This window comes from Theropithecus gelada, chromosome 3 (assembly GCF_003255815.1).
Source record: "Theropithecus gelada isolate Dixy chromosome 3, Tgel_1.0, whole genome shotgun sequence".
Lineage (NCBI taxonomy): Eukaryota > Metazoa > Chordata > Mammalia > Primates > Cercopithecidae > Theropithecus > Theropithecus gelada.
Window position 1 is genome coordinate 32876147 of NC_037670.1, and position 13415 is coordinate 32889561.

Below are 13415 nucleotides of genomic sequence, written 5' to 3' on the forward strand. Positions count from 1 at the left end.
GAACTGTAAGAGCTATTCACTAGATGAACACCTGGCCCATGGGATCCATTTCTGCGTCCCAAGACAACCTTGATTCTTACTTAGACAACCTTGATTCTTACTTAGATTTGCAAAAGATTATTAATCAACATGCACAGTAATGTTAAAAGAGCACTGGATACCAAGACTTTTTTACCTGGTTTATATAGAGCATTGCTCTCAGAGTATACGCTTCAAAATGCTTTCAGACTCACATGTTGATATGAGAATGGTCTAGTTTTAAATGTCCTGCTTTATGACTGTGACCACTCTATGCTATACTGATCTTTTCCATGCTTCAACAATGCAGAGATACATAACTTTTGTAGTGGGGGGATGAAGATATCCAGCCACCACATGATCCCAGTGAAACATCTCTAATATTATCACTACCACCACAGATAAGTTGAGACAGCTCTGAAGATATTTATCTTTAATCATTTTAGGTCCAGATGTATGCCAGCATGTGAACAATTTCTAAAGATTATACCACGAAGTGCCAAAAATAGTGCACAAGGACAATCTCCAAAGTTTCAAAAAATTGATTAAGATTTTCTACAATTATGGCTTACCCATATCTTGCAGCTTGCAAGGATCTCAGGTCACAAGTTTGAGACTGATGGTAGAGAGGCCTGTGTTTTTGTCCTAAGTCTCCCACTCCTTGGCATTACGATCTTATGCTATTGACTTAATATTCCTTCCCTTTAGTTTCTTAACTGTGAAAAGATAACACTGCTTACCTCTCAGGGGCGATATGAGTATTTAATGAGAGCATGAACTTAGAGTATCTAAAATATATTGCATTCTATTCACATTATTCAATTTCTAAGAAAAAAAAAAACTACCCTTCTGATAGTATAATCTTTTCTCCCTCGAGACCATGCGCTATGATGGTAAATTTCAAAGGCATGGAGGATATCAGACATGACTTTATATTAATACTAATCCTCCTCTATTCCCATCCCGCATTTTCAAGGGTTAATTAACATCATTATAATTATAGACAGGTTAGCTATTATCTCATTTGCCAGGTGTGAAATGGAGAAAATATCACTTTATTTAGTCCTCAGACCTAGTTTGCTGTCAGAGTCTTCTAGGAAATGTTTTATTTTAAAAAATAGAGCTTTATCAAGATTTGCTAATAGGAGCATGTGGCATAGGCCCCAGGCATCTGTATTTTCATGTGTCCCCAGATGATTATGACATAGCCACGCCTTCCACCGTCCTCTTGTTCCCAGACCAAACTGAGGGTCGGGCTGCTTATTCTCATGACCCAATAATGAGATGCAGATGAACTGGGGAAGAAGAGAGTTTTTATTTTGGTAACCAGGTACAGAGAGAAGGCCTGGAAAATATCGCCAGACCAACTCAAAACTACAATGCTTTCCTGAGCTTATATACCTTCTAAGCTATATGTCTATGTGTAAATGTGCATTCATCTAAAGACATAAGTGAGTAACTTCTTTCCATCTGTAACTAAGATCTGAGTCCTGACAACCTTCCTCTGGAGCCTCAATAAATGTACTTAATCTAAGTGGGTCCAGGTGCTGGGGTGATTACCTTTATCTTCTCTCCTGTTAAATCATGGAGGCTTGGGGAGTTCCTCCAGACCCCCGATAAACTTGTTTGTGGAGGCTTGGGGAGTGTCTTCAGACTCTCGGTAAAATTTGTTTAACCCTAAATGGGTCTTGTTAAAAATTCCTTTGTTATCTTGTCATGTTTCAAGACCCATGAAAGACCTAGGCAAAACTCTTGGTGGGCTTTTGTTACATTCCACCCTTTGTATAAGCGCTCTGGCTCTTTCAGCTTTTAATATTTAACTTAACCACTCAGTCAGTGCTGAATCAGTTGTCATGGAGCCCCATGTTAGTGAGACCTGGTCTGCCACAGTCGGACTTTCTTTGGAAATTCTTTACCTTAGATTTTTGCTACCAAGGGTTGTCCATAAAGTAATAGCATCAGCAGCACCTGGGAACTTAATAGAAATGCATAATCTCGCCGGGCACAGTGGCTCATGCCTGTAATCCCAGCACTTTGCGGGGACGAGGCGGGCAGACCACGAGGTCAGGAGTTTCAGACTAGCCTGGCCAACATGGTGAAATCCCTTCTCTACTAAAAATACAAAAACTAGCCAGGCCTGGTGGCACATGCCTGTAGTCCCAGCTACCAGGGATGCTGAGGCAGGAGAATCACTTGAACCCAGGAGGCAGAGGTTTCAGTGAGCCGAGATCATGCCACTGCACTCCAGCCTGGGCAACAGAGCAAGACTCCGTCTGGTTAAAAAAAAAAAAAAAAAAAAAAAAGATGATCTCAGGCCACCCCATCTTGACCAACTCAATCACAACCTGTGTTATAACAAGATCTTCAGGTATTTGTGTACATGTTGAAGTCTGAGAGTAGTACTTTCGATATTGTTCTCTGACTTTTCCCTCCACAACCCTCACCCTATGCAATTTATCTTGGATCTAAGCAGCCAGTCACCTCAGAGAAGTTGCCAAATCCTGACAAAGAATCTTGATCCTATAGGCTTTTATTTTAAATACCTATTTATTTATTTTTAGGCTTTACAGTATAGGGTCTTCCTTTTGTTACCAGAAGGGGGCGCTGATCCAGACTCCAAGACAGGGTTCTTGCATCTCACACAATGGAGAATTTGGGGCACATCCACAGAGTGAAGTGAAGTAAGAAAGTAAAGAAATAAAAGAATAGCTACTCCATAGGCAGAGCAGCCCCAAGGGCGCTGGTTGGCTGTTTTTATAGTTTTTTCTTGATTATATGCTAAACAAGGGGTGGATCATTTCTGAGTATTCTGGGAAAGGGGTGGGCAATTCCCGGAAGTCAAGGTTCCTCCCCTTTTAGACCATATAGGGTAACTTTCCAACGTTGTCACGGCATTTGCAAACTGTCATGGCACTAGGGAGGGTGTCTTTTAGCATGCTAATGTATTTTAATTAGCATATAATGAGCAGTGAGGATGACTGGAGGTCACTTTCATCGCCATCTTAGTTTCGGTGGGTTTTGGCCAGCTTCTTTACTGCATCCTGTTTTATCATCAAGGTCTTTATGACCTGAATCTTGTGCCAATCTCCTATTTTATTTTGTGACTTAGAATCCTAACCTCCTGGGAAGGCAGCCCAGTAGGTCTTAGCCTTATTTTACCCAGTTGCTATTAAAGATGGAGTCACTCTGGTTTCAATGCCTCTGACACTTCAGGTATAGGATCTTACTGTTATGGACTTGCCTGTATGGATTTTTCACTCCTCCACTGTTGAGCCTTTTAATACTTGCTATTCCGGAGGAGGAATTTATTGATGTTCCTCTTGGAGTTAATATTCCAGTGTGTCATAGCAAATATGGGTGAGAAAGATGCATTTTGATAGCTTAGTGAGTTGAATGTGGCAGCAAAAACATATGTATTTCAAAACAGTTAAACTGTCACTTTAAGAAACTCTAAATAGTGTGTCAAAGAGGAAAGCACTTTACAAAAGTAGTTTAATATTAGATGCATATATCTGTAATTTAATTTGCAGCAAGTGGAGAATGAAATGCTGTGGCAAGAGTGTTTTCCTACACTTTATAATTATTGCTAGGACATTATTATTGATTATATTTGAGTCCTCAGTGAGTGAAGGATTTTCCTGCATCTATGGTCTAATTTCTGTACTTTCCCAAGACACTCTGGAGTTCTCATGTAAACGCACATTAGAGATCTAAACCAACTATAATAAACAACAAAGTTCTTTCAGCTCTGACATATGCCTCTATCTTGATTCAACTGAAAGTTTATGTACACTTCAATATCCAAGCTAGTGCAGGTATCCAATCTAAAGATATTCATTCTTTCAAACACATTCTTTCAAACTGTTTCTTTTCAGTGGTGAATTTTGTGTTATTGAAGAATAGGGTGGCTACTTAACCATGTAATAAGCAAATACATGGTATGCATTCTTAATAAAAAGTTACGGCTAGAGCACCGGAAACCAAATGCCTATGTGTGTTTTGTAAGAGGGGCTGCCTTTGGTACCTCTGGTAATCCCAGACCCAGCTAAGTACAGATCTAAATTGAAATCACTTCACATGTTTCGTTTCGCACACCACTTTCCTGTAACCTCCTAAACTGTCCTTATTAAATTTGCCCTTGAAAAGAAAGGCTGCCTGTAAACACAAGCAACTGAGAAATTAAATGGAGGGCCAGGGTTCAGTTCATTATGCATGGCTAAATTGATTTTCTTCATCTGGAAATTGAGTATGCATATGTTTTCATTTAAAATGATGGGAGGCACTTTAGATCTCTAAGATTAGCAAGCACCTTAGCATAGCTTCTTTTATTTGAAAAGTAGAAAGAAGAAAAAGATCGTCTTGTGTTTGACAAGTGTCAGGTTCTGAATTTAAATGAGAGGTAGTTGGATATGATGGTTGACTTCTTATAAAAGAACTGCCATACTAGAAAGGTTGTCATTTTAGATTTTGATGAGTTATCTAAAGCTGATGACCTTTCACATTAAAATTAACCTTGTTCCCCAGTAGTTTATTCCCACGGCCCTTAGCAACACCCTCCTACCCCCATTAATTTTGTTCTTAAAGCACAACACTGACATCAAATGGTAAATAAACTTAACCTCAAAGATTCATTTCCTCTCTCTTAAGTTATACTGGACCTTGCGGGCAATGAAATAATATTAAAGCTCCACTTACTCTTGAGTGGCCTTCATAAATTTTTTTGAGGGAAGGATATAAGGCATTAAAAAGAAACAAAAAGTAATAGTGGAATAATACTGTTTTCACTAAATTCTAATTACTTCAGAAACACACGTACACATACATACCCATACACACACACACATATGTCTTTGAGGCTATTTTGCTGTTTTGTTAGTTAAATTCAGAAATGGTGAATGTATTTTAAAAATGCCTCCAAAGATGTAGAGACTTGAAAATACGCTCCTAGGTCTAGATAGTTGTCAAACATGGCATCTAGGTCTAGATATTTGTCAAACAAACCACGTGTCACACTATAAAGTAAGCTGTACGCTGGATGGAATAAATGCCACATGTGTTTCAAACAGCTGGAGATAAAATATCTGCAGACTTCATAATTGGTTTTTGTGTTTTGGCTTGATGCAGAGAATTGCCAACCTGCAATAGCAGGATGATCAGCTACCAAGGAGACCGGTTTGATTCTCCCTACCCCTCCAGATGCTGCTAGGAAAACTCAAATGGGAAGTATGGATGACTGAACAATAACAGATGTGGAACAGGCCTTTCGGACGCGCAGTAAAAAAAAATATGTGGTAAAACAAATATCTACTCTTCCATCACTTTTTTCCTACATATTCAAAAAAGTATAAGTCAATATTATTCACAAAGCAGTTAAATATTTCTTATTTTTTCCCTGTTTAGAAATGTATATTAAGACATAAAGTCTTTAATAGTTTTATTAAAACTATTGATATCATTGCCCCAAAGTGATGTTACATTTTTAAAAAAGACTTAACGAAAACAAAATGTCCAAAGGCAATCTATCAAATGATAGTGATTTCTAACTCACTCGGCCATAGATAATTTTCACCTTTCACTCATTGTCTCTATTTAGGAAAATGATCTTCTTTATTAAAATATTAGCTGGTTGCTCAAGAAGCACCAATGATAGTGATTAAAATAATTGTTTTAGAAAGCTACCATCCAATGGTTGTGGACCAAGATAAAGGCATAAAATGAAAGGAAAAGATGCCCAAAATTACTTCTAATAAGCAACATTTTAACAATACATTTGCTTTGCAGGATAATCTTGCAAGATGATGATATGGCTCTTTGCCCCTAGTGGTTAGAGAGTTATCAAATAGTCATAGATCCTAGTATTATCAGAATCCATTCAAAATTAAGGGATGGTGGCTTTCATCAAAAGTCTTTGGATATAATATAAAAGCTACGAAGGCAATTCTGTGCCAGAGTTTCCTTCTACTCTGCAATATTTCCTCAAAAAAAAAAAAATAGGCATTCTTCTTCTATAATCAATCCTAGTTATCTTCAAATTAGAATATTGCCTGATTTGACATTTATAATGTTTGTTCTCTTACCGGGCAGGCCAGGAAAATTCCCATAAAGTCGGAAAAGTACAGAGAGTTTCCAAGATGACTGGAGAGTACATGTCTCATCCTTTCAATACTCACCTCCCTACTCCATTTCTTACCCCTTCACATCAGGCTACATTTATAGAAAAATAAAACTATTTTTATCATCTCTAGATGGGTTAAGGTTTGCTCATCTACTTTCTAGTAGTAGTTGTATGCCATAATATTTTAAATAATAAAATCAATGTGTCCATTTTTTTCTGCCCTCTTAATTCCAGCAAATCAAATCTTTTCTTAATATGTTCTCTACCTGTTATTCTGACAAAACTCAGGTATTGTTTTTATAATCTCTGTACAGTCATCTCAAGCATTTATCTATTTGAATTTATTTTTTCAGCTTTATTTTTTTCTAGTTTAATGATGATGATGATTTTTAATAGAGATAAGATCTCACTGTGTTGCCCAGTCTGGTTTCGAGCTCCTGGTCTCAAGTGATCTTCATGCCTTGGCCTCTCAAAATGCTGGATTAGGTATGAGCCACCACTCTGGGCCTAAGCTTTATTTTTTTAAAAGATTTTACTTGTTTCATTTAGTTTGGAAATTATAGAATAGGCATATGAGATATTCCAGATATTCACCTTCTTTTCAGGAGTCATCTGCTAGCTCTCCAAATCTTCCCTGAGAAAGCAGATAGAATTGTCATGGATAAAACACTGGTCTATCTCAGTCTCTTCCTTTTTACCTTCTGATTTCTGCAACACATAAATCTTCAATGTTTCTAAGAAATTAACTACATTTATATGTATATATGTATCTTCTTGGTTTTAGTGCAGGACTCTGGGATAAATCTGTCCTCAAAGTCCACTATGGAAAACAAACAATATGAAAAAGTGGGAAAGTAGAGTATCACAACAACAAAAAGCCATTTGAGTGCCCTCTTGTGGAATAAAGCAGCACTGCAGCTATTGAAATTAGTGACTTTTAGTATTCTTAGGTTAAATTATTATTGGGAAAATAAACAAAGAATGTTGAGACAAAAGAGAGAGGGAAAACAAGAAGGATGGGGGATGTTTACTTCAAGCAACTATTGAAAAATAACAAGAAGGTTTGTAACTTCTATAATAGTCAACTTAAGGAAAAGGTGCAAAAAAGCATAGTGGTTTATAATAAACACTATAAACTACATTATTTGTACTTTACTTCAAGATTATGATGTCACATAAGCCTTTGGCTGTTTGTTCAAAAATTAGTTTACTCTTGATTAACTTGGGTCAATAATAGATAAGCCTGGAGAGTATTTTCCTTTGTAAATTAGTGGTGATGGCCATTTCTATGGAAATGGAAAAATAATGAAGCTCTCCCTGCAGTGTGAATTGTAAAGCATATATATATATGAAATGTGGCTTATATAACAAAATGTAACTTCTAATAGAGAAGTCAAAATAAATGTGAATTTAAGACAATGGGAGTTTGTCTTTTTCCCAGGAAGACCATGCCATTATTGGGTATTACTGGGAAAGGTAAGGATAGCTGGTATGAGCTTAATGATTAATGAAAAGATAAGAAACTAAAGCTTATGGCTGTCACAGTGGAAATATATGTAGATTCCAAGAACCACTGAACCCTAATTAATGAAGCAGCTATGCTTATTCGACTAAGTGAGCTCAATATGGCCAAAGAAAAGCGATAAATACAAGGAACTAAAGGTGAAATACAGAGTAAGTAATTAAATTAATACATTGTTTTTTAAAATAATTTAAAACAAACAGAAAAGTTGCATGAGGAGTATAGAGAAAGCATTTCCAGAATGGTAGAGTAAGGAACTCCAAAAATCCACTGCATGAAAGCGATAAGAACACTATAAAACTTTATCATAATCAAGTATTTGGGAGCTGTGGAAATTATCCAAATGTTTGCAACACTATGGGAAGCTTTATTCAAGAAAAACAGCTTAATGTTATAAATAACAGTGAGCTCTGTGAGGTTTGCACTTGCTCTAGTCCCTTCTTCCTAATTCCATGAAAGCCCTGAAAACCAGAATCTTCACAATCATGGTAGCTATTAAAAATAGCAGTAACAGGATGAATGGGAGTTAGAATGAGCTTGAAGCTCCCAAAAGCCCCATCTCCAGAAAATCAACACGATTTTCATGCTTCTTGCAAAGGTCCCATTCACAGAGTTGGTCTATACTTGACCTGAGCTTGTTCAGTGAGAAAAGTTTTATCTGAGGGAATTTGTTTAAAAAAAAAAATCTATCAGCAATTGCTTAACATTGCAGCTGCCTAATGCAGTGATGCCAGCTGGGCAAAGAGCCTGGACAAAGATTCTGTGTATTTCCGGAAATCTCAAAGCCCATGCACATGTGCAGGGTAATGAATGTGCCCAGGAAAGAGCTGATAAAACACTCATCTCCCACCTCTGACTGATCTTGAGGCTCTGAACAAGTAGAAAGTAAAAATCAAGATAAAATTGAAGACCGATAAAGACGAAAATGTGTTCCAAGGCACTGTCAGCATACGGGTGCCTCAGCAATGGGTAGTAAACATATTGGTTCAAGGCATTTGGAAAAATTCTATCTAATAATAATCTGACTTCTATGCTGAGCAGAGCCCTCAGGGGCTGCACATGACAACGAATACAGACTTCATAGAATTAGTCCTGGAAAATGACTAAACAAACAGCAACAATGGAAAACCTTGGGTAGGGAGGAGAATTTGATTTCTAGTGTTACCAGTTTATAATATTAAAAATGTTCACCTTTTAACATAATAAAAACTTGTATGTGACTTGCAAAAAACCCCAGGAAACTATAGTCCATAAATGAATTTTTAAAAAACAGTTAATAGAAACTGCCTTGAAGAAGTCCACCTTTTGAAACTGATAAATAAAATACTTAAATCAGATAGTACATGTTCCAAAAACTGAAAAAAAAGTCTAAAGAGTTAAAGGAATGTATGAGCATAATGTCTCACAAAAAAAAAGAATATCAATAAAAAGGCAAAATATAAAAAAGAACTGAATAGAAATTCTTGAGTTGAAAAGTACAATCAAGGAAATGGAAAATTCATTGAAGAGTCTCAACAACATATTTGAGCCAGCAAAGAATCAACAAAAGTGAAGATATGTCTATTGAAATTGTTTAGTGAGAGGTACAGAAAAAAAAAAGAATGAAGAAAAATGAGAAGACCTTTTGAGAGCTGTGAAATCCCATCAATTGTACCAAAATATACATAATAGAAATAGAAATCTCAGAAGGGAAAGAGAAAGCAAACAAGGGACACAAAGAATATTTGAGGAAATAATGACCAAAACATACCAACTTTGATGAAAAATATTAATCTGTCCATTAAATGAATTCAAATTTGATGAATTCAGATCCATACCTAGACACATCATAGTCAAACTGATGAAAGACAAAGAGACAATCTTGAAAGAAACAAGGCAAAACTGACTCATCACATACAAGGAATCCTCAATAAAATTCCTTGACTTCTTCCACTGACTTCTTCCCACAAACAATGGTGGCCAGAAGACAGTGGGATGACATACTGAAAGGGCAGACCCCAAAATCCTGTCAATCACAGCCAGCAAAGCTATCTTTCAAGAATGAATGGAAAATAAGACATTACCAGAAAAACAAAAACTGAGAATTTACTGCAAGCAGTCCTACCCAATAAGAAGTAAGAAAAGGAGTCCTTTAGTCTGAAATAAAAGGAGATTAGATAGTAAATCTAAACTACATAAAGAAATAGCACTGATGAAAGCAGCTATGTAAGTACATATAAAACAGTATAAATATATGTTTGTCATTTCTCAGGAAATCATTATAAAATAACTAAAAATATAATTTTTTAAAAAACAATTTAAAAAGCATACCAGAAGATATCTTCTTAATATGAAGAAGGAACTAAGGAAGGAATGGAAGAACACAAAATGACTTAGGACGTGGAAATCAACTAACAATATGGCAGATGTAAATCCTATCTTATCAGCATCAACGTTAAATATTATGAGTTAAATGCTCGCATCATAAAGTGAACATTAGCAGAAAGTACTGAAAGAGTGTTACCCACCTATAGATAGCTTGGGAGCCTGGGGGCTGTGCTATCACTGCTTGTTATGCTATCTCTTCTCCTTGCCCACTCCGCCGATTTATGTATTACTGTGGGTCATTGATGGTGGAGCTGAGGACTGACTGAGTCTTCCCTGCCACCTCCTGTAACCACTTCTCCTGTAATTAAGTTCTAGTGGAAGTATCAAAAAAGTTGACATAAGAATGAAGTTGAATCCCTACCTCATACCTTGTACAAAAATTAATTCAAAAATATTGTAGAGCGAAGTGTAAGAGCCAACAACTATAGTACTCCTTAGAAGAAGAAATAGTCATAAATTTCTGTGACTTTGAGTTAGGTGATGGTCTCTTAAAGATGACACCAAATGCACAAAGGAGGAAAGTTGATATATGAGAATTTATCAAAACTAGCATTGTGCTTTCAAGGATACTATCATGAAAGAAAAAATATACCCCACAGAATGGGGAGAAAATATTTGAAAAAGATACATTCGATACAGGACTTGTATGTGGAATGTATGAAGAACTCTCACAATTCAACAACTAACAAAAACAATTTAGCAATAAGCCATTTACATCATTAGTTATCCCTAAATATGTATTGAAAGGTATAAGTTAACATCAATAACTCCAATTCTAAATCAACTACGAAGGGTTCATTCTAACTTTCCTCATTTCTGTATTTTCAATCTATTCCCAACAGTGAAAAACTGGCTCCTATTTACCTTCTAATACCAATTTACTATAAGAATTGTCTTTATATGTAACCAATCTACCATTGATCTGTCATATCCCTCCCAACAGGTGTCCTCTGGTCCTTACTTACAATCTCGACAACTTGCTGGGGACCACTATTGGCTCCCTAAGTGGGAGGGATATGCCACCCTTAATTCAGCATTCGATACTCTGTGCCCAAGCTCCTAACTACAGCTGCCTCCACCTAGCTTTGACCTGCCCCCCACACTTCACTACCTGCTGCAACCCGTTTCTCAATTGCCCCCGCCTTACCACAATCAGGGTCAAACCACCCTGATTTACTTTAGCTGTTCCTCCCTCTGTGGACCAAGCTACCCTGTCCTCTCTTCCTGTAGATGCTCTCTTCTTTCCACTTCTGATTGGCCACCTTCATTACCACCCCCTGCACCCCAACTTTCCACAGATGCCCTTCTTGTCGTCCTCATGCCCTGCATCCCCAACAGACTGCTGCACCTTCCTTCCTTCCTCCCATGTCGACCATTGTGTTCATTCCCATGCCATGGCTTTTCCACTGAATATTGAAGAAGAATTGAAGGAAGAAAGAGAAGCCTGAAAGAAGAAAAAAAGGGAAAAGAGGAAGAAAAGGAAAATAGGAGAGGGAGGGATGGATAAAGAGAGTATGGAGGAGGAAGGGAAAGGGGGGAGCAGATCATTTGAAATCAATAAACATTTATAGCAAAGTCCTCACCTGCCTTCCTCTTCTCCTTTTCCTTCCATCATTTCATTCACAAGAACCCATCCTGTGATGCATGTATTTAGCTTCTTTAGCGTGGTTGCCTGGAGGTATAATTAGCAAATTCAAGAAAGTAAATGTTATTCTTACTTGCTATCAGATTTTATCCTTTAAAAAAGGAATAATGGCCGGGCACGGTGGCTCAAGCCTGTAATCCCTGCACTTTGGGAGGCCGAGACGGGCGGATCACGAGGTCAGGAGACCGAGACCATCCTGGCTAACACGGTGAAACCCTGTCTCTACTAAGAAAAATACAAAAAACTAGCCGGCGCGGTGGCGGCGCCTGTAGTCCCAGCTACTCGGGAGGCTGAGGCAGGAGAATGGCGGGATCCGGGAGGCGGAGCTTGCAGTGAGCTGAGATCCGGCCACTGCACTCCAGCCTGGGCGACACAGCGAGACTCCGCCTCAAAAAAAAAAAAAAAAAAAAAAAGGAAGAAAAAAATAAAAAAGGGCTTCAATGAAGGAACCTTACTACAGCCTTGTGAACAGTAAGGGTGATATTCTGCAGCGAAGGGGCATTTTTGAATCTTTCAAATGCACCACGTGAGTCACTGCCTTGTACTTTCTCACGAGAAGGGTGTGAGTGGGAGGCTCCATGCTACCCAACCCAGCAGGAACGGGCTGTTTCTGCCTATGGGGCTGTGTTTCTGTCTACGGGGCTCTGACTTCTTTAAACTGGGCTTTCGTCTAAAAATGAGGACTAACTTCTTTTTATAAGTTAAGAAAGTATCTCTGAGCATGTTGAGGAGAAAGTACATAGATAACAAAAATTAAGACTATCTGAAGTATTTGGGAAATTGAAAATTTGTTAAAAATGCATTATGCTTGCCAAAAGAGAAAAATATTAACTATTTTGTAAAATAATTTTTCCCTTTCTTGTCTGTTTTCTGTAAGTTCTGTTGAAGATGGCCTAGGTTGCTTTTCCCCCATCTCCCTCTCTTTATTTTTATTGTATCACGGACTCTTATTCTCCCTCTCTGTTAAAGTTCTTCAGTCTTCCAAGGATCAGAGGGTGACCGAACTACAAGTGTTGTAACACCTAACAAGTGGAGAAAAAGAGCTCAGCTAGCATCATCTTGTTTCCAAATCATATTTGGGAATGAGCAAAAGCAGGTGATTCTGCTTCCTATAAAGGGAAAAAGAGGCTGGGCGCGTGTGGCTCACGCCTGTAATCCCAGCACTTTGGGAGACAGAGGCGGGTGGATCACGAGGTCAGGAGATCGAGACCATCCTGGCTAACATGGTGAAACCCCGTCTCTACTAAAAATACAAAAAATTAGCCAGGCATGGTGGCGGCTCCTGTAATCCCAGCTACTCGGGAGGCTGAGGCAGGAGAATGGAGTGAACACGGGAGGCGGAGCTTGCAGTGAGCTGAGATCGCGCCACTGGACTCCATCCTGGGCGACAGAGCAAGACTCCGTCTCAAAAAAAAAAAAAAAAAGAAAAAAAAAAGGAAAAAAGGAAAAAGAAAGAAAATCCATCAATTTCACCAATCAGTTCAGTAACTGGTGTTTTTTGTCCTCCTATCGTTGTATCCCTCATCTCTGTGTGCTTGTGTCTTTGATCTTGTGAATGGTTAACGGGAGATAATTGGCGTCTTTCGGTCCGTGGGAGAGGACTGCCAGAAGTCATTTCTATTAGCCTTTTGACCACAGGAGGAGAGTTAATTAATGAAGCATTGGGTGAGTAACACATGGGAAGGTTATTTTTGTGAAACACTTGAAAAAGATTTAGATCTTGCAGACCTCAAATCAAAGTAAGCAGC